At 34.5% G+C, this 26,731-nt stretch overlaps 1 long non-coding RNA gene across 3 annotated transcripts in view; it reads left to right on the forward strand.

Moving 5' to 3' along the window:
• LOC309868215 overlaps positions 1–26,731 on the forward strand; it is a 143,574-nt gene that overhangs the window by 79,543 nt on the left and 37,300 nt on the right. For 2 of the 3 annotated variants that reach the window (XR_014313572.1, XR_014313574.1), the window contains exons 2-3: positions 3,445–3,603; positions 4,648–9,779. This is a non-coding gene — a long non-coding RNA (uncharacterized lncRNA). Of the gene's footprint in view, positions 1–3,444; positions 3,604–4,647; positions 9,780–26,731 lie in introns of those variants that run through there. The other variant, XR_014313573.1, reaches the window with a different exon arrangement.

Below are 26,731 nucleotides of genomic sequence, written 5' to 3' on the forward strand. Positions count from 1 at the left end.
TTTATTATATAATTCAATGTCTTCCCAGTTTTGCTTTGTCTACCTGTATAGCCTGAATTTGTTGTTCAATTGAAGTTACCAACACATTCTAAAATAATTTATTAAAAAGTGATAGAAACTTTTTTTGTCCTACTGAATATATGTGAGAGATAAATCTTGAATAAACTAAAATAATTCACAGATGAAAAGAAAAAAAGACTATAGAATTAAATAGATAAATGGTACAAGCAACAATATAATGCGTTGTTTACATGATTTATGTATGACATTTGAAGAAAAATTATTATTTTGCAAAGATAATCGATCATGTAAAGGTTATCCATTTTGTTTTTTACCCTCTTTCTGAAACAGTGATGAAGTGTTACTTATTCTTTTGTCACCTAAAATACCAGACTTTAAAGTGTATCAGTCCACTACTAACTGTTCTAAGGCAAAAGGATAAGAAAAATGGCCTCGTCTTTTTATTTCTCTGAAAACTAGTTAAATGGAAGATCCATATTTTGTACACAAAGTATTTCAATACTGTGTTTACAAAGATACTTTTCATTAAATACTGATTTAATCTTAGTTAAAATTTTAATAGTCAATTTCAATTTTATAATCAGTTTTGAGAAAGTTGAGTATATAAAAATCATAATGATTTGCCAAAGATGCTTCTGAGAGTATTATGTCAGTCTGATTAGTTTCTTTTCATTCAAATAACCTTTTATACACAATAAGGTTAATTGTGCTGCTTCAAACTTACTTTCCTATTATAGAGTTCTTTCGAGGAGGAAGGAATAGAAAATAGGAAATAGTGTTTTTCTAACTATTTTTTCTTACTTTTAGATATATCTTGATACATTATAAACCATTTGAATTAATTTTCCTGTAGGTTCCAAATACAAGTCCTTGTATGTTATGAAAGTAATAGGAAGAAGACATCAAATGAGAATACAAACACTGGCACCCCTTTATGTAGCCCTCATGCCTATGCTAATAAATAAAGTTATCAACATCTCAGGCAGTGGGAACAGGGGATTGGGTAATGAGATAGATATTTGAAACCCAGTCTGCCATTTACTGGCTTTGCTGCTTTGTTCATATCGTAGCACTTCTCTGAACTTGTTTCCTTCATCCTAAATGGAAGTAGTGATACTGTGTTACTGCATTGTTACGGCATCCTGAGATGATGTATGCACTGTGCAAGAGCTGTGATGCATGTGCCTGAGAACTACCATAGTTATCAACCCCATCGAACACATTTCCTGCTTTTGGTGCCAGTGTTCCTATTGACAAGGGATGAGGGTGAAGATTTATCTTGAATGAAAACACCGTAATAGAGTAAAAATTAAATCATCAGTATAATACCTTTTAAGCCTACGCCTCGTTATGATAATAGGTAGAACAGTTTTATGCAACCTGGATAAAACTCCATACAATCTATCCTCCCTGTCTGTGATCAATTTACTTCTGGGAAGATGAAAATACTTTTTCAAGGAAACTTTGCCTTTAAAAGAACATGTTCAAGGACGCCTGGGTGGCTCAGTTGGTTAAGCAGCTGCCTTCGGCTCAGGTCATGATCCCAGCGTCCTGGGATCGAGTCCCACATCGGGCTCCTTGCTCCGCAGGGAGCCTGCTTCTCCCTCTGACTCTGCCTGCCTCTATGTCTGCCTGTGCTCGCTCTTGCTCGCTGTCTCTCTGACAAATAAATAAATAAAATCTTTAAATAAATAAATAAATAAATAAATAAAAGAATATGTTCTGCCTTTGTGGAAACTCGGGAAAACATCATATGCACATCCAAGTCCTACTTTATTTCAGGGAACATATATGAAGAGAATGCAAATTCTGAACAGACTTGGGTACCTAAGATAGACATGCATACACTTTCCTCCTGTGATGAACACTGGGATCTAGAGTAAATTTGTTTTGGGTGAACACAAGATTTGCTAGGAAGAGCTGCAAAAGTGCCTGTTTCATCCTAATTGATTGTTGCCACTTTTTTTTTTTTTTTCTTTCGACTGGAATTAGAATAGGTTACGCCATTCAGGGGAGTTTTGGGAGCAGATGGAAATGTTTTGGAAGTGGAAAGAGGTTGTGGTTGCACATCATTTTGAATACATGAAAAGCCACTGAATAGTTCACTTTTCCCTCTCCCTTTGCCCCTTCCCTGCGCACTCCACTCCACTGTTTAGAAAACTAAAATTATTCTGTGCCATTCTCTGTGCACATATCAGGGAGCAGACAATGAGGATTTTTCACCTATTGATAGTATTAAAATTCCATGAACAAGATAATTCTTGAGAGGTTTTTTTTTGCATTGTTTTTATTGAGGTGAAATTGACATAACTGTAGCCATTTTAAAGTGAACCATTTAGTGGCTTCCATGTACTCAAAATGGTGTGCAACCACAACCTCTCCCTTTGCCCCTTCCTCACGTGTGCTCTCCCTCTCCTTCTCTCTCAAAATAAATGAATAAAATCTTTTAAAAAAAGTTGTCTCTAACAATGATATTCAGACTTCGGAGTAATAGTGCAAAGCACCGGGAGTCAATCAAATGTTAACCCTGATATTTCTTGAAACATCACCGTAAACCAAAGAAATACTGTAAAAATAGTGTATGATTTGTCTGTTATGACACTTGCTATTATTGGTAAATGTGTGAACTGGCTAATCAAAATGACTTAAACTACATGGTTTTTACTCTTTTGGAAACATTTATTAAACTTTTCAGTATCTATTAAACTGGAAATTAGTTTTCACACAATATTGACAATCATGTTTTTTTAAAAAATAAATATTAGTCTTTTGGTTCCTTGAAGTCTTGTGCATATCAGACCTTCATAGTTCACAGCAAATGTAGAGCCCAGCCATAATGATTAGATCCTACAAGTCCATGGCTTTGATTTGAAATTATGCTTTGGACCTGGTAATACAGAAACTTGTCAGTAGATGGTTATCAGAATCCCCCCCAAAAAGAGACATGGGACTGTGGTTTAGATGTGATATCGAAAGTGTACAAGTTAGAACAGGCTAAGAGAAAGTGAGATGACACCTTTTAGCTTCAAAGTACAAAGTCTGTACTTTGTTTCCCATCATATTTCTTATATAGAGATATCTCTAAAGGCAAAAAGAATTCATAGGAGCCAGGTAGCTGAAAAAAAAAAAAAAATCATGTACTCTAGTTTAACACTTTGGCTATTCAATATCCTTATATGCCCTTATTTCCAAACTTACACGTTCACAAAAAAATTGTTTAGGTCATCATAATATAATTATACCTTGAATAATAATAGAAAATGTCAAACTCCTGAAGGAAAATAGTAGTTTTTTTTCAATTCTAAACTAAGATTTTATTCTAAGTATTTAGGTCCTGGATGGCAGAATTTGTTGTCTTGGTTAGTTCTATTTGCCTCTTATCAGAATCTCAAATACATATTTTTTCCTGCCTGAAATGCTTAGGCCATAGTGCTGAGGAGGAAAATGCTGGAAGAGACGAGAAGAAGAATTTGGTCAGGAGATGGAGATTGTGCAGAACCTCCAACTTCACCAAGAAGAAAACAAAAGTGTAAAAAATGGAAATCTCTGCCAATCCATGCAAAGGCCACATAAGGACCAATGGTAAAAGTTTGGGGGGAAATCTGAAGGAATTTGCCCTGGTATTTTTTAGTTCAATTCAATGTATAGAATTCACAAGCAATAGCAAACCTAAAGAAATAGAAAGTCAATTAGTAATTGCCTGGGACTGGGTGGGAAAGGGGTTTTCACTGTAAAGGGGAACAATCGATCTCACTGAGTTGAAGGAAGTATTCTCAAACTGGATGGTAGTGATGGGTGTATACCTCAGTAAATTTTATACAGATCATTGAATTGTACATTTTAAAAGGAGAGGGGGGTGCCTGGGTGGCTCAGTGGTTCTGCTTTCGGCTCAGGTCATGATCCCAAAGTCCTGGGACCGAGACCCGCATCGGGCTCTCTGCTCAGCAGGGAGCCTGCTTCCCCCCTGCCCTGCTGCCTCTCTGCTTACTTGTGATCTCTGTTAAATGAATAAATAAAATCATAAAATAAAAAATAAAAAATAAGAGGGTGGATTTTAGGATATGCAACTTATACCGTGATAAAGCTGTTAAAAAAAAATCATGGCAACTGAAGGCAGTATGATGTTAATCACTCCTAACCCTCCTGACCAAGGCTGCTGAAAGCAAATTCTGACAGCTGGATTTCCTCTAACAGTCACCTTTAAAGGGGTCTCCTGGAAATATCTAGCAAATTAGTTAGAAGGGGATATGAAAAAGAATTATGTTAAAACTTCCCACAATTAGGGGCACCTGGGTGGCTCAGTGGGTTAAAGCCTCTGCCTTCAGCTCAGGTCATGATCTCAGGGTCCTGGGATCGAGCCCCACATCAGGCTTCTGCTCAGTGGGGAGCCTGCTTCTTCCTCTCTCTCTGCCTGCCTCTCTGCCTGATCTCTGTCTGTCAAATAAATAAATAAAATCTTAAAAAGAAAAAATCCCACAATTAAATGTTCCCATCACATTTGTGATTCTTAAACTGGAAACCTAAGAAAGTCTTGAGTCTTGTGTAATTTCCAGATGTGAGCCCCAGAGGACTGAATAGCTGGTTTTCAAGATCTACAGAAAATTCGTTACTTTCTTTTCTCTCCAGTGAATGGTTTTGCTCTCATGGTGCATAAAATACAAATAATGAAGATTTCTGAAGTCATATTGTGAATGCATGCTGGCTGTTTTTCTCTGCCATTATTCATCCTCACGGTTTCACTGGACTAGGAGGGAGATACTGGAATCCTGGGATCATACAGTGGAACTTTTAGTCACAGGACACTTACAGGGTAACGCTGAATGACAGTAAGACTATCAATTCTTTGCACCTTCTGACCAGGTCGATGACCCGCACCTTTGGCTCAGCACTGACTGGCTCCTGGCTCATCAATACAATTTGATTTCCCTGGGATCAGCTTGCCCTTGGAGGGACCACTGGGCATTTCCAAGCAAAGGACCACTGCCTTTTCACTCTGGGCCACCAAACCAGACCCCGGCAGAGGCTCCCTCATCATCTCCACCCTCCGAGGGGTTGGGGGAAGGATTGGGAAGCTCTCTAACCAAGTGTCATCAAATGGGATGCCTTGATGAGGCAGTCTCAACCATCCTGGTTTGCAGTCCTCTCCCATTCATATACGGCACTGGGTTCAAGCCCGAGGTTCCCGAGAGAGGTGGCTAGCCTAAAGACTTCGTCCTGTGATAGATCACTGGATATAACTAAGGAACAGCCAAATAGAAGAGCTGCACAGGGCAAGGTATGGGGAAAGGGCATGTAGCCTCCAAGGCTCTCCAGGCCGGCCACTTCCCCCATACCTCCCCGTATTCACCCTCCCAGAAGCCTTGAAGAAAAATAGTCTTGCCAGCTATTTTAACCAGATATGGGTGAATGAATCTCAAATAGGCTAAATGCAGAAAGAACCATAACGAGGCACATTATAGAGAAACTAGTGAAAGACAAAAAGAAAGTCTTGAAATCTTTAAAAGATAACTGGTCATCATAGAATTAGGATTCTTTGCAAAGTATTGCCATATCTTGCCAAAAGCCCATCCTCTAATACTTCTACCAGTTTCAGCTCAAACTACTTTTAAAAGCAAAATCTCCCAAATTCTAACCACCGTTCTGTTGACTTTCTCTTTGGCAGTGATTCCTGCTGACAATATTCAACTTAATTATAGATTTTAGCTTTAATCAACAGAAATTAAATCTGCCAAATGAAACAAGAAGGGAATTTATGAGAAAAATTAATTGTAGCCAAAGGGTTAAGCAAGGGAAGAAAATGGGCTTCAGTAAATGAAGGGAAGAAAGGGAAGAATCAAGGGAAGAAAATGGGTTTCAATAAATGAAGGGTCAAAGATTAAATTTCAGTCAAAATCCTACAGAAGATGTGTGATAAGTAAAACACTTCCAAAGTTAGCACCATTGACACCATATTACTGGCACTATATGCCCAAGTGGTACAATTTCCCCTGGAAATGATGTTCTATTGCTGTGGTCCTCAAAGCATATTCCCCACTGTGTGTGTTCTTTCCATTTAAAAGACTTTATAATATCATTTGTTAATAACATCCAGAGCTATGAAAATGTTATACATCCATACAATTAAAAGCTTTGCTGATACATAAACAAATAGACACATAAAAAGGAAGCTTACAGTGTCAACGTATTTTAGCCATGGATCAAGAACAGGACAAGCTTTACAAATTAGATTCTTCCTCATCTCTCATCCCTCAGAAAATAAGTACCATAAACTATTAGTCAATTGTCAGAGGTTATCAAAATGGTCATACATAATATCAACCTATCAATTATTACTGCCTGCAATTATTGGCCGCTCATAAGCCAAATATACAACTGAAAACAAAATATATAATGCAAAATTAGTAGGAAGGAAAAATAGAATAAAGAAAACATAACACAAAACAGAGGCTCATAGGGGAAGGGAGGGAAAAGTAAAACAAGACGAAATCAGAGAGGAGGCAAACCATAAGAGGCTCTAATCTATAGGAAAAAAACTGAGGGTTGCTGGAGGGGTGGTTGGTGGGGGAATGGAGAAAATGTTTGATGAGCATAAAGGAGGGCACAGGATGTAATGAACACTGGGTGTTACATGCAATGGATGAAACACTGAACTTCTCATCTGAAACTGATGATACACTATATGTTAACTTATTGAATTTAAATGAAATAAGTTAAAAAAGAGAGGAAATATAGAAAAATTCTGTTAACACTTTGGATTTTCTGTGACCGAATAGGAGTCAACTGGACTTAATCTGTTTATGAGGTGTGCTTCTCTTATAATGAGATTTATCTAGTTGTGTTAGGGGATCCAATGGACACATTGGAAAACCTTCTAAACTCTTAAAAGATAAGTTTAATAAAAATTAAAATCACAATTCTTACACAAATATACAAATGAACTTACATTAAATATTTTATTTAATTATAGTGAAGGAGTAAAGTAAATATTTTAAGGAGAATTCAAAGAGACACACTTACAAAACTGAAATATTTAAATAAATATGAAAATGGACATAGAACTGGATTGTTCCAGTGAGGAGAGTAAGTCAATTAAAACTCCATCAGAAGGGATAGAATGAACATAGGAAAGAATTTATAAGAAATAGTGGCTTTGCATCATTACCAGATGTCTTAAGATTTACAGAATTATAAAATAGTTCCTATAGAAGAATCATATAAACTGGAATGGTATGTTATAAATAATGCATAATATTCAGTAAAGCCTGCATTTTTAAATGAGTTCCTTTAAAATATTTGGTGATATTAGAACACTGTATTTCCCTATAAAAATATTTGATTTTTCAGTGATTGTTATCTAGCTATAGAATTATTTGTCTGTAGACTTGTCTATAGAAATATCTTTCTTTGAACATTATTTTTCTGAAACAAAGAATTGCCAAAAAGTCAACCAGAATAACTAGACAATTTCAGTTCTAACACAGTATGTTTAAATGCATTAAGATGAAATATATTAATATTTTCATTAGAGTTTTTTTTATTATGAGCCTTTGTTTTTGTGTGCAAGCTGAAACTAAATTGTCTAATATATTTTGATTTTCTAAAAGCCTGAAAATAAATATTTTGTAGGAAATAAATATACAGTCATGTTTTCTCTAGCATAGAGAACTATCAGAGCTAAACAGCTTAGTTAGTAACCTAAGCTCATGAAATGACAAAGGTAACAGTTTTCTTCATCTTTGCATGCCTTTAAACTACCAGAAAAGATCAAAATAAAAAATCAGGGGAGGAGAAATAATTGCCATACTAATTATATACTAATTTAAGTACAGTAGAAGTTTTTTTAATCTGGAAAACTTTCATCAGTATAATAAATTGCTATTTTATAGCTTTGGAGATTTACATAAATTTGTTTAATACTTAACCCAGATGCTTGACTTGCAAGAATTTTTTTAAACAATTATTATGTAGTGTGTCTTTAGATTGGAAATAAAATTCACATTTTTAAATCTGGAGGGACTCTCATAACAGATACATATTTTTATTGTTTCCGATTAACATAATTTATTAAATGCTAAATTGTATCACCATGCTAGCTGAGTTTTGCCATAATGAATTCTTCTGTTTCTAATTGTTTTATAATGGCATCCAGTAGAGGAACTCCTTCAAGTGTTAACAAAAATAATAGTTTCATCATCTCAAAACAAATAGTTGAAAAGGTATAATTTACCACACAAGGAGGCTTACTTCTAACCTGTTGTTCAGTAAAAAGAAAAAAAGAAAAACAATGGTAATTGGCCTTAAGTGGACATAAAACGTGATGCATTGTAGAGATTTTGGGATTGGTGTTTTCTCTTACTGCTCTTGCACATTCCTCAGTCAGTTTCAGTTGTTAGTAAAAAAACAATCTGATTAAACCTACTTAACTCTGAGATGTGAGTAGATGAGAATGGTAAGCATCCAGGGACATTTATAATTTAAAGCTGAAAGGCCGCTTACATAAATAAAAGTCTCCAAATTGTTATTTCAGTCTCTGGCAAAGGTTTTAGGAGAAAATTTTCTATTGTTCTATAAATCCTCCTATTTAACCAAAAGTAAATTTGCATAGTAAAATTTGGATGCTATATACCTATTCTTTCACATTATGGTAGACAAAATAAGAGATTAATCATATCAGAAAATAATATGATTGCTGTTTTATTTTTACATACATGGAAGGATTTAGACTAGGATTCTGACTAGGAGTGTCAGGGTAACTAGCTACTCTAACTGCTCTGACACTTGTTAGCCACAAGCATTTGGTATGTCATTTGACAATGTTTCTTTATCGATAAAATAAAATTACAACAATGGTACAGGAATCTTATGAAGATCAAATGATACCTTATGGTGTTTTTTAAGATTTCTTAAAATCAATTAGGTGTGGAACATTGTTTTTTAAAAAAATTATTGTATAAATTCCCAGAACTTAAGTAAATATTTTGCAGAAATGGCCCATTTCAGGGGTTAGGAAATATTTTCTGTTAAAAGGCCCGAAAGTAAATTATGCTTTGCAGACCATATGCTGGCAGACCCTCTAGTCTGCCCTCGAATGAGGGCAGCCATGACAATAAGAAATTGAGAATGTGGCTGTGTCCCAATAACATTTTATTTATGGACACGGAAACTGGAATATCATGAAACTGTCATTTGTCATGGGATATTATTTTTTGATAATTATCAAATTATGGTTACATAATGAAGTATTCTGAACATGGAGGTAACACAAAAAAGGCAATGGCTTGAACTTTGGAGGCTCTTAACATTGCTCCTATTCAACTTCCCTTACTTTAGTCAGTGAAGAAAAAATCTAACTCCATAACCCCTAGAGAATTTCTTACAGAATGATTTGAATGACATCTGTAAGAGTCATGTTAGTTGTAAAACCTTGGACAATTAGTTATTGTCATTAAGTTATTACAAAAATATCAGCTTGGAAGCTTATAATATATTTTCGTTATTCAAATAGTCTTTGAAATAATTCCATAAATTTAGAGACTACCTTAAATTCAGGACAATAAAATACACAATGCTTCTGTTCACACCAATAAAGGTAACTAACCCAGTATAGTAATTACATTAATATTTACAGATGTTTAAATTACTTCATGAGTTTAATGAGCAAAAACAGACTCATATCCAGCTTCGTATTTCAAAATAGGGTAATTGGCTTTCAATAGGTAAAAAGAAAACTGTTATTTAAATTATATATATAGCAATATATTCACACGCAATGGGACTGGCTTGATGTATGAAGTCATTATAGTTCATCAAAATGACAAAACTATGTTTGCATTTTGCAAAAATATAAGCACTTTGAAGGTAGAGGTAGAAGCAGCCGGATTTCTACCACTTTGAATTTTTTTTCCTGCTTATTGGCATATGACACTTGGTGATCCACTGGACTTCTTTAAGCTCTGGTAGTTCAGGCAAGTAGATAATGTCTAATATCTATTGTGATGTAATTACTATTAGTGATGGCATGTGATATTTAGCATGAGAGATCGGAAGTAAATCTTAATTTAATGACAAACTGCAAACTGAATTTTCATTAATTAATTTTCTTAAAGCGCTGCCCTAATTCCAGGTATCTACCGAAGTTTCAAACATAAATGTTGACTCTCTATTTCTTCACTTTCCTTAATCTCTCAAATCCCTTTTACTTTCCATTTTAAATTGTATTTTCACCTTATAAATTGACTTTTAGTTCAATTGAACTGAATCATCACATTCTCTCTTCCAGAAATCATGCTTTTATTTAGAACAAGAACTGAAAGTTAAATTCCATAAAGAGGTTAAAGATTGCATTAGTAAGGATATAGCTGTGGTGGTTCTGAGAGTTCTAAAACCACAGTGGCTCAATTACAGAGCTCAGTCCTAACTCACATATGACCCTTGGTGATCCACTGGCCTAAAATCTAGGCTGGTATGTCAGGTCTGCTCTCCAGATAGAACAAAGCCACTTCTATCTTTCTGTCCCTCCATCCCCATGATGCTCCTTCATTTAGCTGGTCCAAGATGGCTCAGTATAGAGCCACATTTATAACCTGGTGGTAAGGGGAGCAGAGAACATAGGCAATCAAGTGTTTTCTTAAAAAATTTATAAACTAGACTTTGCATGCATCCTTCTTCCTCCTGCTCACATTGACTAATATTTAGTCATGTTATATACCAAACTTGAGAGGAGGCTGAAGAGTTATAGACTTATTTTTGGTAACCAAATGCTTACTCAACATCGAGTTATGTTACTATATGGGTAACCCAAACAAAATCTATGCTAAGTTAGATATTTCAACTGAAACTTTTTTTTTAAAGATTTTATTTATATATTTGAGAAAGTGAGACAGAGATAATGAGAGAGAGCATGATCATAGGGGAGAGGGAGAAGCAGGTTCCCCACTGAGCAGGGATCCCTAAGCAGGACTCCAACCTAGGACCCTGGGATCATGACCTAAGCCAAAGGCAGATGCTTAACCAATTGAGCCACCCAGGCACACCCTCAAGGGAGACTTAAAACATGATAGACCAAAGATAGCTCACTATGCTTAAATTATGCTTAAATGTTCATGCAGGTAACTGAGAAGCAATTATCCTAGCCCTTCACAATAAAACAAGGGAATAAAATATAAGACATGAAACATTTTTTAAACTCTTTGGAAATAACTGCACTATAAGCTCCGTTCCTTCTCTTTGAATAAAGCCAAGAAGGAGGGAATCTCCACTCTTTCTTCTACAGTTATACTTACTATCGATTAAAAAAAAATTAAAATTTAAAGAAAAGCTGCTTCATCCTCAGAGTAAAGAAAACTATCTTTAGAGGTATCTTCACTTGATTTCTCAGAAAGATTAAGGGACAACAGAGATTGGTACTTGCATTTGGTCAGTATAAAATTTTTTAAAAATATTTGAATATTTTAGGGATGCGTGAGTGGCTTCGTTGGTTAGAAGTCTGCCTTCAGCTCAGGTCATGATCTCAGGATCCTGGGATCAAGCCCTACGTCAGGCTCTCTGCTCAGTGGGGAGTCTGCTTCTCCCTTTCCCTCTGCCTGCTGTTCCCCCTGCTTGTGCGCTTGCTCTCTCTCTCTCTCTGTGTGTGTGTCAAATAAATAAATAAAATATAACAATATAAAAATATTTGATTATTTTAAAGCACTTGACTATATTTGCACGAGACATATTTTATATGTTCAAATATGTACAATTATATCTTTTTGGTTGTGAGATTCAGGATGAGATCTTTGTATTTGTATTTTATTTACAAAATAAAGAAAAATACAAGAAGGTGTTAAGCAGAAATTAAACTGCAGACATATAAAGAATGTTCTCTGAAACTCTATACAGTAACTCCTTTATCCACTGTTTTATTTTCCACAGTGTCAATTACCTGTGTCCAACCACAGTCTGGAAGCAGAGGATCCTCCTTCTAACATATTCCTAACATAAGCCAATAGCAGTCTAACTCTACTTCACAATGCCTGTTTTTCATCTCACTTCATCTCATCACACAGGTGTTCATCACTTCACACCATCCCATGAAGAAGGGCAAGTACAGCACAATAAGATATTTTGAGAGAGAGACAGAGATCACATTCACATAATTTAATTACAGTATATTGATACGATTATTTTATTTTTATTCATTGAATTACTCTTAATATCTTACTGTGCCTTATTAATAAATTAAATTTTACCAAAAATATGAAATAAAACCAGCCCCATGTAGGGCTCCCTGATCATCAGGGAGACTGCTTTTTCCTCTGCCTCTGCCCCTCCCCTCTGCTCATGCTCTCTCTCGCTCTCAAATGAATAAATACAATCTTAAAAAAAATAAAATAAATAAAATCTTAAAGAATTAAAAAAGTAAAATTCATTTTAAGTCATTTTGAAACTTGTGTCTTATTGTCTGACCATTATAGGGACTGGAAAGATGATTAACTGGGATATGGTTCTCTATATTCAATATTAGTTAGCTTTTTTTTTATGTGCACTTTTTTTTTTAATTTAAAATTTTTTATTTTTTTATAAACATATATTTTTATCCCCAGGGGTATAGGTCTGTGAATCAATATTAGTTAGCTTTTAATCTGGATATGAAATAATACTTCTATTCTGTTTGTCATTACCCCACCATAAGTAACGGAGCTAAATTCTGGGTTATTTACCTCCACCTCTGTCCTTAAAGATAGAATTTATAGGAAGAATATAACATGATATATATTCAGATTCTTTAAGTTGTTATTAGTATTATGTTAATATAAAGGAGCTTTAAAAAAGAAATAGGGATGCCTGGGTGGCTCTGTGGGCTAAGCATCTACCTTCAGCTCAGATCATTATCACAAGGTCCTGGGATAGAGTCTCACACTGGGCTCCTTGCTCAGCAGGGAACCTGCTTCTCCCTCTGCCTGCCTCTCCCCGAGCTTGTGCTCTCTCTCTCTCTAACAAGAAAGAAAGAGAAAGAAAGAAAGAAAGAAAGAAAGAAAGAAAGAAAGAAAGAAAGAAAGAAAGAAGAAAGAAAGAGAGAAAGAGAGAAAGGAAGGGAAAGATTAAGTCATTGGATGACTGAGCTTTGCAAACAAGTAAAGATAACTCGGGATGGGTAACTATTACAGTGCATGGAACATTCTTCTCAAGTATCCATTTTAATCAGTAAAACTAATTGGAAACCTTCATTAAGTATTTTTCATGGTAAATGGACTACTTCTACAATGTTACTGGTTCATGGACTGTGATTCATAATATTACAAAGTTCAGGTAACTACTCAAGGGTTGCTCTTATATGGAAATAGAATTTATAAATTAAGTATAATTCTGTCCACCAAAATGTATTTTAATTCTGCTCTCAATTAGTCATGAGTCATGCACTTCCTTTCAGGAGATATCAGTTAAATTACTAAGTAATGCTCAGAATTAATAGTTATGGGACCTTTTAATAAGACAACATTGAATAAGTTTTCAAAGGAACTTAGATATCATTTTGAACTATAATAATGGCTCACTAGCCCTTTAATAAAAGTACGCATGAATTTAGCACTTAGAAGATTCTTTTAACTGGATATATTTTACTCTTTTCCTAAACGTGTAATATCACTCTTAAATTCTCTCATGTCACAGTAATTATTCTATGTCACTTTCTGGAAAATAAATCTGTCAGAGGACTCAAATACCCCAACTGAAGAAGGTGAGAATACATCTAGCAGAAAAAATATCAGAAAAATACTTCATAGCCTGATAAGGGCAACCAATATTTGGAGTATAAAATATGACCTTAAAACAGTCTGATGCCATTGGAAAAGAGGCCCCTTCTACCCTGTAGAAGGGGATTGGAAAAGTTTTTGAAGCGTAACTCCCTAGATTTGCACTTAAACTGTTATCCAGAAAATCTATCTGCGAATCTAGCTGAACTCATCTTCACGGACTGCTCGCCGCAGTTAGACTCTATGTGCAACAGGGCAAGGCCAGCTACAGGACAAAGTATGTACTGGATTTTCAGCTCTATAAAATTCATGCTTTATTTACAAATTAGGTCTGTCCACTGACTGCAAATTAATGGTTGAAGTTTAAAATGTAAACATTTAGGTTAATCAGAGTAACAAGGCAAATGTCAGGAAAAAATTCATAAGCCTCTTATATTACCAATAGCAAGACTGCCATTTGGTAAGTCATCAGAGGAAGTCCTGTTTAAGCAGTAACACTGACGGGTAACTTAAATATCATTTTGGATATCCTTATTTTATAAAAGAAAAACTGAACAACCAAATTCCTCATGTTTGCAAACAAACAAAATTCCCTGGTGCCAGGGGGATAAGCAGAATTGGCAGCCAAGACAAAGTGAATAAGAAAGAACTAAGATGTATTAATTGACTAATTAATTTTACATTAAAATGGTATTTTGAAATAAAAAGAGGGAGACTGTAGAAAATAAGCATAAGGTTTATATCGCAACGCTAGAAGTAGAAGGAAATTAGAGGAAGAAACATCTGTGGATGTGATTTAAAGGGAGACTAATTGGATAGCAGATGGCCTCCGGATTTTTACCATAGAGACTAGAAATGTGCCAAGAGGGCTGCTGAAATCTTACCTGGCCAGGACCTGGATACCAGTGGGACTAAGCCAACAATGGCGAAGGTTGGAAAACCCATTTCTTGGATGAAAAGGCCATTCTCCATTGCTGGGAGTACAAGAAATTTCACTGGGCCTCAAGATTTTTAGGATTCCCATTCGTAGAATAAAATACAACCAGGGCTCTGAGCTAAAGCTAATATAACACAACTGAGGTCAGAGACCTTGACACTTAGAGGGTCAGAGATTATATGCAAAGAACAAAGGCAGCACCAGCACTTGGATTGAACTTGCCCGTGAACTAAACCTAAATTATAATTATAACATTTCACATATCTGAGATGTTATACTATGTAAAAACAAAAAAACAAAATGCACGCACATCTCCCTGTACCTAAGTATAAATAAATAAATAAAATGCAAAACATACAAGATAGATTAAATAATGACTGGTATCTTTTGAGAAACAAAGAGTACACATTTCAAAACTCTCCTGCCTTCTGTATAATATGAAGTATGACATGTTTAAGATTAGACAAGTAGCCTAGAGCCCTGCTTCAGTCTGTACTGTGGAGATAGTGTTTCATACAAGCCTTAGAATTTCTAAGCAAGAATTATTCTTCTAACTTATTCATAAGGAAGAGGAGAAAATTCTACAGAAGGAAATTGACTCTATACACCGATGGCTAGATTTCTTGCTTTTAGAGAGAAAGTTTTATCTAAAATAGCCTCTTAAGTATCTCTTGCTCTATCCACTGGTACAATCCTTTGCTTGGCAAAAGGAAACATTTAAAGGTTGAAGTTAAGATTAAATAAAAATGTATAACAGAGAAATGCAAGAATTTTAAACTTAAAAATAAAAACAAAACTCTTTACCATCTCCAATGTAGCAAATGTAATTGTAAATACACAGTAACTACAGAACGCCACAAACCGGATGGAGGGAGAGTGATAAGATTTCTTGAAAATAAGACTAAAACGCCTTAAATTTTATAGGCACATATGAAAATCTGATTGCATAAATATAAAAATAAACATTTTAAACAATATATAAAACTAGAGGAGATTTAGGGGTAGTCCAGTGTTAAACCTAGTGTTCATACTAGGTGTTCTAATGTTCTATTTCAGATCTCAAACACTTTACAATATGGTTTCACTCAACCTTCTCTATTGGGCCCAATATTGCTTTATATTTGTTTCTCTTTAATAAAAAATATTTTATTCATTTGTTTTAGAGAGACAGATCCTGCACAAGCAGGGAGGGGCAGAGGGAGAAGGAGAAAATCTGAGGCAGACAGACTCTGCTCTGAGTGGGAAGCCAAATATGGGACTCAGTCCCACGATCATAAGATCATGACCTGCGCCCAAGCTACATGTGGGTTTATTAACCCCAGGTTCCGCTTGTTTCTCTTTTTTAAATATTAATATTAATATTAATATCCTGGCTGCCTCAACACATTGGCAGTTAGAACTTTTCAGCATGAGTTTTGACTTGCTGCTGTCTGTTCCAATTCTGTTCCATGAATCAAGCTCTCAGCTGGCTCTGTCGGCACCCTTTCACACCCAGGATTGGCAACAGTCTCCTACAAATGCTGGTCATTGGGTTACTTAATATTTCCTGGTGTTTTTCTTAAATGTAACCATACCTGTGAATATATTCCATTATTAAATTCTCTCGGAAATCCATCTTGATGGTGCTCTTATATACATTCTATATATACATATATGTATTGATTTCTGTGGGCCTTTTTATTTGTTTTATTTTAAACCTGAATATTTACCTTTATTGACCTATCCTCTTTTTTCCTTTCTCAGGTTGTTCTTTGTATTCTAAACTTGTTTATGCTCAAACTTTAGCGTGTTTTTTGCCTTGTTTGTGTTTGCTTTGCAATAAATGTTTTGTAGTTTTACATCATCACATTGATCATTTATAATTCATTTTGGAGAAAGGAATGAGATTATGTCCTATTCCTCAGTGGCACCACCCCAGTGAGTTGACCTAACATCATTTACTGAAGAATTTATTTACCTCATAATCTCTAAATGCCTACTATATATCATTTTACATCTTCATGTATAGTAGAATTTACCTCTAGTTAAATATGTCACATTCACTATATCTTTTAAGTGGCCATTTTGTCAAAAATTGTGAAAATTATGAGAACTTACCCTACTTGTAGGTAACAAATTAGCTTGCCACAATTTCATGTGTGCTGATGGGAGACACAAGTATTCTGGGATAGAGACAAAGGACTTTATTACCCATGATTCTGCAAAGCAGGCTGATCTTCATGCTTTTGATAGATCTCCTTGACATTAACTACCAAAGATATATGTGGAGTAGAACCCACACAGACATTGTGCACACAGTGTGATTGCATCACCGCTGAGAATTGTAAAGGTTAGGGAATTACTAATCTTGTATAAATAACTGAAGGAGGACGTTTTGTTTATTATACTGGGCAGTAAACAAATATGACCTGTTCACCAGAGGGAAACACTATCTCAGTCTTTGTTATACAAACATCCTTGGAAATATAATCAAAAGGCCAATGCCACTGCATGGTATGGTGTGCAGAAATGCAATAGATTCTGGATGAAAATCTACCAACATTAAAAAAAGTATAAGAAAAGAACTGATTGAGTGCACAAATTCTGTCATTAACCACACTCTGAACACTTTATTTTTTTTATTATTAATTTTTTATTTTTTATAAACATATATTTTTATCCCCAGGGGTACAGGTCTGTGAATCACCAGGTTTACACACTTCACAGCACTCACCAAAGCACATACCCTCCCCAATGTTCATAATCCCACCCCCTTCTCCCAAACCCCCTCCCCCCAGCAACCCTCAGTTTGTTTTGTGAGATTAAGAGTCACATATGGTTTGTCTCCCTCCCAATCCCATCTTGTTTCATTGATTCTTCTCCTACCCACTTAAGCCCCCATGTTGCATCACCACTTCTTCATATCAGGGAGGTCATATGATAGTTGTCTTTCTCTGCTTGACTTATTTCGCTAAGCATGATACGCTCTAGAGCGTATCACTCTGAACATTTTAATTGATTCTTTCCTTTTACACAGCTAAATCCCTTAGATCTAGATAGACAAATCATCCACAAATGTTTGCTATTTTAAAAATCTGTGGCACTAATTTAACTTTTCTTATCTAAAAATAGTAACCAGAATTTCCAAAAAAGCTCTTAGCATTGTATTCCTAAACATACACACATTCATTTTCCAAACTGAAATGTTCAACTCTATTCAGTACATAATGAAATTTTAAGTGGGTTTGTGGTTAAAGTTCGGGAGAAATCTCTTTGGTCCTTTCCAGGATCCTAAATAATTTATATATATTTTTAGAGTGTTGGGGAGGGCAGAGGGAGAAGGAGAGAATCTTAAGCAGGCTCCATGCCCAGCACAGAGCCCCAGGTGGGGTTCAATCGCACATACCTGAGATCGTAACCTGAGCTGAAATCAAGAGTCAGATGCTTAACCAATGAGCCACCCAAGTGCCCCCTAAATACTTTCCTTTAATCAGAAATAAAACTAAGGGTATTTCTTACCTTCAGATGAGTGTTTCCTTATTATAGGAGATATTATTTCTAAAATCTCCCTATAATGTTCAAAAGAACTATGAAACACAGTGAGAGGTTGTGGTTTTGGGTTTTGGGCTTTTAAAAACATATCCTTTCATTTCTAAAATATCTGCTGATAGCCTGCTATATGTCTTAAGGGCACCAGCACTCTCCCATGACCTTTTTTCTCCCTTCTGTGCACATTTCAATTTTAGTAGTCATTATTTTATAATAACATTGTTTATGGCATTTCATACTCTTACATAGTTATAAGTGACAGAAATATTTTTTCTTTATTTATATGCTCATCATGTCAATCCATACTCATCATCAGTCATTTTATCTCGGATTTTTTTCTTTCATTTCTATTTTCATTTCTTTACCTGGCTCAATTTAATTGCTAAGTGAATATCTTTTCCTCAATAACAGTTTATATGTGTGTTTATGTTAGTGAAAGTCTATTGTTTTTATACTTCAATGAGGACTTGACTGGATAAATGTTCTTAAGACTACATTTTTTTTTTCCTTTAAGATCTATACACATTTGTTACATCAGTTTTCGGTATTGACAACTATTATAGAGAAGCCCTAATGCTAGTCCATGTTTTCCTCTTGGGAATATATAATGCACATTTTTCTGCCAAGATGTTGAATATATATAAAATTTATTTCTCACATTCTATAGCATAAAAAAGCCTCAGAGTTGTTCTTTCTTTATCAAATTTCCTTGACATTCAGTTTGCTTCTGAAATTACAATATCTTTTTTTGTTCTTTTTTAGTGTATTTTCGATAATTTATTACATTTTTAATTTAAGATTTTTACTTATTTATTTTACAGGGGGAGGGGTAAAGGGAGAGGGAGAGAGAATCTCAAGCAGACTCTGAATAAACGCAGTGCCAACAAGCTTATCTCATGACCCTGAGATCATGACCTGAATGGAAACCAAAAATTGAATAGTTACTGACTGAGCCACCCAGGTGCCCCTTTTTATTACATTTTTTAGAACTGCTTTGTTTTTCTATTTATTTTCTCATGTCCTCAATCTTTTTCACTTCATTATGCTGATTTATGAACTTATCTTTTAGCAATTATTTATTTCAAATATTTTTTTATTGAGTAACTTCACAGGTTTAGGCATTATTTAGAAACTTTCTTCTCTTGGGTTAGGTTTTCATGCAGGCACAGTTCTATAGTATGCTATAATGTGAAGGTGTCAGTGCTGAAGACATATTGATAGTACTGTTGTGTTTCAAACAGAACATGGGGAAAGTGAAATACTGTCTGTAGACTCTGCTTCTTCTGTTTCCACCTTCTCATAAATTTTTCCATTTAACATCAGTGAAGTAAGCATTGCAATAAACTTAAAATTTAAATTTTAACACATTTAAAATTACAGATAAACCTTATTTATAAGAAATCATTGGTACACGTATATATTTATTGTCCTGGTGATCACATTCCTTCAAAAACTTGAATTTTCTAATTATGGGGAAAAATTATGATACATTTTCACAGAGGACTGCAACATATACTGTAACCTGTGAAATGTCTCCACCCAGTCTCCAGGTGTTAAACCTACAGGGAAAATGATACTTGAATATAGATTACGTTTTCATGGTCCAATCTAATAGGCAAAATGTTACATTTATATTTCTAACACAAATAGCAGATGTAAATATCTTTTGAAAAATGTCTGTTTGCTTAAATAAAAGCAATAAAAGTCTGAAAAAGGAACTTGTGAAAAATAAATAAGGGATAATTATAAGGTAATGAAATTAAATTCATTGAAAACCATCTAACTAAAAAAGACTGCTTAGTAGTGTTAGATAAAATTTTAGTAGTAACTTCCTCCTTTATGTCACCATTTAATAAATATTAAATTTATTATATTCTTCCCTAAGAATGACATTAATTTATTTACAAAATAAAAACTAGTCATAAAAACGTTATTATTTAAGCAACCAGACGCTTTTCAAAGATTTACAGTGTTAACTGAATTATTTTAATAATCAAACTAGGACTGAAAGTAGTTAGTTGTTGATATGTAATTTTGGTCATACCTGTTAACGTCGAAGATAGAATATTTTACACCTATGTTATTTCTCTACCTTTTCTGTTTTATCTTTATTCTTAATTCTCTGATTACACAGAAAAATGACCTAAATATAACTGAGGAACTTTCTTCCCAACATTTTTGCCCATATACAATCAAAGTGAATCTTTGAATGTATGAGGACAGTTTATATGGTAGAAAGAACAAAAAGACTTTTGAAGTAGTTTTGGTAATAAAAATCAAATTTTCTGAAATATGCTAAATGTTATCTTATTATAAATGCATACATATGATATTTTAGAGAGTACCTTTAAAAAGTGATAATAAAATTAATAATTTATAGGAGAGAATACTTGGAAAATATTTGAGGAATATATTTCTCACTCAAGAACTTTTACTTGGAAAATATTTGGGGAATATATTTCTCATTCAAGAACTTTCACATAAATAGAATGTAATGCCCTAAATGAACAAGAATGATATGTGATAAATATTGTGTTTGCTTCTGTACATTGATGATGAGGATTACATATTAATGGTAAACTATGGGTTTTTTTAGCTTCTAGTTTTAACTTTTTTATGGATTTTTCTCTCCATCTTGCATATGAAGAAGCATAGATCAAAATATTATTACTAGGCAATTGAGTATTCTAAAATCTTAAGAATTAAGAAAACTGCTCAATTATAAACTTTTTTATATTTGTTCATTAGTAATTAGTAATTTGTCATTTGTTCATTAGTTTAAATTAAATTTTATTTTTTATGGAGCCATCAAGTATTCAAAACTAATAAAATATTAAAACATAAATTTGCTAAAGATACTGACTATGGCTTTCCCTTATATTCAAATTTAGGTTTCTAGCCTTTTATTTATTTTCTTTTGAAGAAAAGAAACAAAAGCCTTATAGTATAGTCAAATAGTTCTTTAATCTATTGTATTGAATGCATTCCATTTTTTGTTGTTGTTTTTGAAAACATATCCATTGAAACCCAGGAATTTCCTTCTCTAATTTTTACCAACTGATTTTAGGTGTCTTATATTATTTTAAAATGGGGTTTATTTTATTTGGAACTCATTTTTTATGTATACAATTATTTTATTCATTGTTATCTATTTATTTTTATTTTTGCTTTGTTAACTTTTTGTCATTAGAGATATAATGAATAGTAAATTTTAAAAATTCTTTTTTACTTGAAAATGCTGCTTTTTATTGGTTGGGGGGGTGGGCTCAGTTTCAGATTTACCTAACTTTTTATTGGTGTATATAATTCTTGGTCCATAATAATATTGAATCCAAACTTTGAAAGATCTTGCTTCAGTGTCTCCTTGTATTCAGTTTTTCTGATCAGAGCCAACCTGAGGTCAACCTGAATCTTATTCCTTTGTAAAAGACATATTTCCATTTCTAGAAGCTTTTAGCATCTTCTCTTTTTCCAGTCCTTCAAAACTGCACAATGAAATATCAATGTAGACTCCACCTTTTTTTCTGCTCCCCACTTTAGGTAGTGAGTTCATATAGTTTGAAGTTTAGAGTCTTTCTTCAGAGGACACAAAATGCCATGAGCAATTCACCTCTATGAACTAGAGTTCTTTAATCAATGACTTGAATAAAGAATCTAAGTGATGTATTTTGTGCATAAAATCAAGGGATTTCAATGAACTTTTATTTTCTTTTATTTTCTCAGTTGTGAAATGTGAACAATAATAATATAATAAGTGCTCTCTTTGACAGCACATATACTAAAATTGGAACAATAATAAGATAATAAATAATAAGAAGCTTTTTTTCCATATTGATATAATTCTGACAAGTTTTTTGTCTTATCCAATCAATTTGTAATTCATAATTTAAATCCTGGGATCCTTAGTTTCTGTTTAATTAAATTAGAAGAATAAAGATTGCGGGTTCACTATACTCATGGCAAAGTTCAACTCAATGTTAAAAACCAAATGAACACTAATTCAGTACTTAATTAGAGTGTCAGTGTCATAAGAGATTTATTTTTCTGTGTCCTCAGCAAATCAGAAATCAGAAAACCTTTTGCCTTTCTCTGATTTTCCTTGAAATAAGCTTTTTAGCTATATTATACATTAAAGTGACCAACTATCCTTAGTTCCAGATCTAGCTGATTCTAAAAAAAAAAAAGAAAGAAAGAAAGAAAGGAAAAGAAAAAAAAATACTAATTCTGGACAAAAAAAGGAATCATTTTTTCAAATTGCCATGTTGCTTTTTTTTTTTTTTTTTAAGATTTATTTATTTGAGAGAGAGAGAAAGCTGGGGAGGGGCAGGGAGAGAGAGTTTAAGCTGACTCCATGTTGAGCAGAGCCTGACATGGAACTCTAACTCATGATCTTGTGATCACGACCTGAACCAAAACCAAGAGGATATTTAATTGACTATGCCACCCAGGCACCCCAAATTGCTATATTACTTTTAAAAAACAATTTACTAGATTAAAGGGTTAGATAGATATCTGCTGTAAAACCGAATACTTAGAGTTAATGACATGGTATTGTATACTTCAAAATTTAAGAGAGTAGATCTCACGTTAAATACTTTTACCATTTAAAAAAAAAAAAAGACAAACAACAGAGAGAAACAAGGAAACTTTGCAGGGTGTTGAATATGTCTGTTATCTTCATTGTGGTGAAGATATCACAGTTGTTTTCCTATGTCCTAATTCATTAAATTGTACCATTAAATGATGCAACTATGCATCAATTATACCTCAGAAAAGCTGTAAAAATGCCATATGTTTTATTAGTAAAATATAAAACAAATTTTTAAATAACATGATATGATATTTACACAACAAAGCATTGTCAAATGCTGATTATCTTGGAGTATACTTCCTGAAGACAAACTTCCAAAGGCATACCTACTCCTTATTTGTGGTAACTTCTGGAATAGAGGACTGAAACTGAGTAAGCAATAAAACTGTGACTGTTATGTCAAGGAGAAAGTTTTTAAAAAGTTGTTTTCTACAGTTGGGACGCCTGGGTGGCTCAGTCAGTTAAGGCTCTGCCTTCAGCTCAGGTCATGATCCCAGGATCCTGGGATGGTGTCCTGTGTCTGGCTCCTTGCTCAGTGGGGAGCCTGCTTCTCCCTCTGGCTGCTGTTTCCCCAGCTTGTGTGCATGCTCTCTTTCTCTGACAATTAAGTAGCCTTTTTTAAAAAGTTATTTTGTAACGTTGACTATCTCTGCCCATTTTACAACCATTTATTTTTATTTTTTGGTTGAGACTTCATCTAGAAGTGCCTTTTCCTGTCCAAATACAAAGCCACTATAACCCTTTTTCTATAGTACAAGTCAAAGGCAGCTGGGCAAAAGAGACACTCCAGATGATGCAGGCAGCTAAAGCAGGCATTTTCCAAAAAAGCAGAATACAAATGAAAACAGATCAGAGAACATCAAGGCAAATGAGTAAATCCATGGAAAATTTTGTAAAATATATTGAAAGATTAAGAATCTGCTTATATTGGGGTGCCTGGGTGGCTCAGTGGGTTAAGGCCTCTGCCTTCAGCTCAGGTCATGATCCCAAGGTCCTGGAATCAAGCCTGCATTGGGCTCTCTGCTCAGCGGGGAGCTTGCTTTTCTCTCTCTGCCTGCCTCTCTGCCTACTTATGATCTCTGTCAATAAATACAATCTTAAAAAAAAAAAAAAGAATCTTCTCATATTACAAAATTGGAGTTATAAAAATACAGACTTAGCTTGATAAAGTATAGAAATACTTGATTATGAACCATCATTTAATGTTTGAACTTAATTTTTAATATTAAAGTATCCAATAAAAATAAGTGGTAACTTTAGTGCATATTAGCAAAAGAAAAAATAGGATAAAATCTGTCCTATGTGTAGAACAGATTTGGAACCAAAGAAGGGATATTACTCTTAGCTGAACATGAACAAAATGGCACAAATCATTCCATAATGAGGAAGAAAGTGAGAAAAAGAAAGGACTGGAAACAGAATGAGTTTCAGTCCACGTACAAATAGTAATGTGTCTTTCCTAAGAAATCTGGGAGTCAGAAATAGTGTGTAAACGATAGGGACTCTCAAATGAAGAAGTGGTAATTTACACTGAAAAGAGAAAAAGAAAGGATATCCTCGGGTTTTTGTTGTTGTTTTTCCTTGCTTAGTTTAGGGTATCCTTGTTTCTTTTAAGCACTGCAAAGCTAGAAAGAAAGGGAAGTTCTGTCGCAGTTTGTTCTGAGGCAAAGTAGAAATGTTATATACCAGAAAAGGAAGTTAGATTTCAGAGATACTACATTTAAAAACAGGGCTTATCTTATACATAACACTTTTCCCACAGAGAAGTTAGACCCCCAGAGAGATTTGTGGCTTACATGAGAGCCTGCTCATTTCCTCCACCTTCCCAGGAACCGTGCTTAACTTACTCCTGCAGTTTCAATCACTGCGCTGCTCCTTGCTCCTCATCACCCAAGTGCACAGAAATCCCTCTCGTCTTAAAACCAGACAATTCTTTATTTCTAATGTGCCTATTTCATTGGTCCTATTCTTTACCTTTGCACTGCCAAACTTCCCTAAAGAGCTGTTTATACCTATTTTGTTCTATATCCTAAGGTCTGAATTACATCTCAACCCACTTTAGCTGCCTTTTCATACATATTCTTACATAAAATTATTCCTTCAAAGGCTATTAACGATCTTTTAATTTGCATATCCAATGGTCATGCCTCAAAATTTATCTTACTGGGCTTTTCACCTTCATTTGACAACTTCTAACCTCATCATTATTGAAAACATCTTTTCCTGCTGACATCTACGTATTTCTTAAATTACTTTCTCTTCTTTAACTTTTCAAGTATTTATTATATCTGTAACTTTCTGTAGAAGGAAAACACTTTGGTCTTTCTCCTTTTCTCTCATAGTATAACACACTTCACTTCACTTCTTGACACCAGATACATGGGTTTTCCATACATCTAGCAATTCTCTGATATCAGCTGAGTGTCCTACAATTCACCTCAATCAGTTTTGATACTGTTTACCTGCCCCTCCCTTCAGGTGCCAACTGCAAGTCCAAGACTATCCCCCATATTTCTAATAGTCTAGCTCTAAATCGTGGATTCCATGATTCCCTCCTTGGGTTTGATAATTTGCTAGAATGATCACAAAACTCAGAGGAACACTTACGCTTACTGGTCAGTTATATTTAAAAAGGATATAACAAAGGCTATAGATAAACAGCTAACTGGACAGATACACAGAGAAAGTTCTGGAAAGCTCCCAAGTACAGGAGCTTCTGTTCCCATGGAGTTTGGGTGCATGACTACCCCAGCATATGGGTGTGTTATCCAATCTGGAAGCTATCCAAACCCATGTTTTAGAGACATTTCTGGAGGTTTCATCACAGACACGATGCATCTTTAACTCACCTACTAACCCTTCTTCTCCTGGATCTTCGAATTATGACTTGGTCTTTCTGGTGGTTAGTCCCTATTCTTTTTTTTTTTTTTTTTTTAATATTTTATTTATTTATTTGTCAGAGAGAGTGAACACAGGCAGACAAAGTGGCAGGCAGAGGCAGAGGGAGAAGCAGATTCCCTGCTAAGCAAAGAGCCTGATGCGGGACTTGATCCCAGGACGCTGGGATCATGACTTGAGCCGAAGGCAGCTGCTTAACCAACTGAGCCACCCAGGCGTCCCTAGTCCCTATTCTTAAGTTATTTAGGAGTCCACTAGATTTGCCTCATTGGAACACAAATGAAACTTCTATCCCCCAGCCAGTTTCAACAGATTTAGGAGCTCTATGTCAGATACCAGAGCCAAAGATCAAGTATTTGAACAAAAGATGTCCCTAGTTCTCTAGACACTTAGGAAATTTCAAGGATTTGTGGAGCACTATGCCAGAAACCAGGAGCAGATCTAGATAAGTAGGTAGATAGGTAGATTACATACAGATAGCAAGGTAGATAGATTATAGATAGATGATATATAGATAGATTTTTCTATTATTTTATGCATTCACTATCATTTTATATGCAATTAATATCTGAATCACTGTCTTAATGCAAAATTCCTTTCCACAATTCCAGGTCAAGCCTCAAGTGCCTATTGAGCATTTCTGTCTGAATAAACATAGACCCACAAATAGAATGCTTTGAAGTCATTAAGTTCCTCCTCCAAATGCTCTTTTGTACTCTCTATTTCACTGAATACTACCAATATCCCAACATACGGTGGAGATAAAACTTTGGTAGTTTCATGAACCCTGTAGCTTTACCCTATTTACTTCATCTGCAGCTGATAAAATATTAAATTATGTCAATTTGGCTTCCAACAATTGCTACATTTATTCCTATCTATCCATCCCCTTTGACACTGCTCTCTATTTTTTTTTTCACCTGGACTATTTCAATAGTATCCCAACAGATTCTGCGAAGCCCATAAGAGGTTGATATTTTTTTTTCCTCATTATCCTATTTTTCTTACCTTTTATTTATTTATTTA

This window comes from Mustela nivalis (assembly GCF_964662115.1).
Source record: "Mustela nivalis genome assembly, chromosome: 6".
In the NCBI taxonomy this organism is placed as follows: Eukaryota; Metazoa; Chordata; class Mammalia; order Carnivora; family Mustelidae; genus Mustela; species Mustela nivalis.